Source organism: Berghia stephanieae, chromosome 11, assembly GCF_034508935.2.
Source record: "Berghia stephanieae isolate SIO BIC M18660-M18661 chromosome 11, UCSD_Bste_1.3, whole genome shotgun sequence".
Taxonomy (NCBI): domain Eukaryota; kingdom Metazoa; phylum Mollusca; class Gastropoda; order Nudibranchia; family Aeolidiidae; genus Berghia; species Berghia stephanieae.
Genome location: NC_088370.1, coordinates 2520845 through 2521803, shown reverse-complemented (window position 1 = coordinate 2521803; position 959 = coordinate 2520845). Strand labels below are relative to the sequence as shown.

General features: G+C 33.2%; 1 protein-coding gene across 1 annotated transcript in view; it reads right to left on the bottom strand.

Moving 5' to 3' along the window:
• The window catches only part of LOC144956296 (uncharacterized), a 6744-nt gene extending 6181 nt beyond the window's left edge, over positions 1-563 (bottom strand). Inside the window, exon 1 of the mRNA XM_078886783.1 lies at positions 512-563. The gene's annotated coding sequence lies outside the window, so the exon portion shown is untranslated. The remainder of the gene's footprint in view (positions 1-511) is intronic.
• Positions 564-959: the final 396 nt, after the last annotated feature.

Genomic DNA, 959 nt, shown 5'->3' with positions numbered 1-959 from the left:
TATTTAGTAGTAGTAGTAGTAGTAGTAGTAGTAGTGTAGTAGTAGTAGTAGTAGTAGTAGTAGTAGTAGTTAGTAGTAGTAGTAGTAGTATAGTAGTAGTAGTAGTATAGTAGTAGTAGTAGTAGTAGTAGTAGTAGTAGTAGTAGTAGTAGTAGTAGTAGTATAGTAGTATGTAGTAGTAGTAGTAGTAGTAGTAGTAGTAGTAGTAGTAGTAGTAGTAGTAGTATTAGTAGTAGTAGTTGTAGTAGTATTAGTAGTAGTAGTAGTAGTTGTGTTGTTGTTGCTCCTGCTATTGTTGTTGTAATGCAATCATAATTGTCTTTTTGGACTATAAAGGTAAATGATCTCTTTGACATCAGAATTAGACAGTGCACATTGAAATTTTGAAATAAAATAGTGTCTTTAAAGATATGATTATGGTCACACATTACTCCATTCGACTCGGGTGTGGATGAGTAATTGGCTATTGGCAGTGTCTGATATTGTATGATTGTTTGTATTTAAAACTCACCTAACACGCGAATAGTACTCTATGAACTGGAAATTGGGTTCCATGTTGATTGCTGGGGGAATAAATGAAACATTTTGAGGCGCAATTTGTATGGTAAATCCTATAAAAGACTGGATATAGGAATTATCATATAAATGCCATGTACAACAGTCTATAAATATAAGATCTCAGTTAATTTGTATTGTAACATCCACAGACAGTCCTATATCATTTTAAAAAAATATTTTTATCTTATTATTGATGAAGAAAATGTCATTTCAAAACTGAATCATCTTTCTGTATAAAAAAACAACAAAACAACATATGGTAAACACCCATTCCCCACCACGTTGATTTCGCATCCAATGTGAATTTCCCACCACATTCACTTACCATCCAATATGAATTCCCCTCCACGTTCACTTCCCATCCAATATGAATTCCCTCCCGTTCACTTCCCATCCAATGT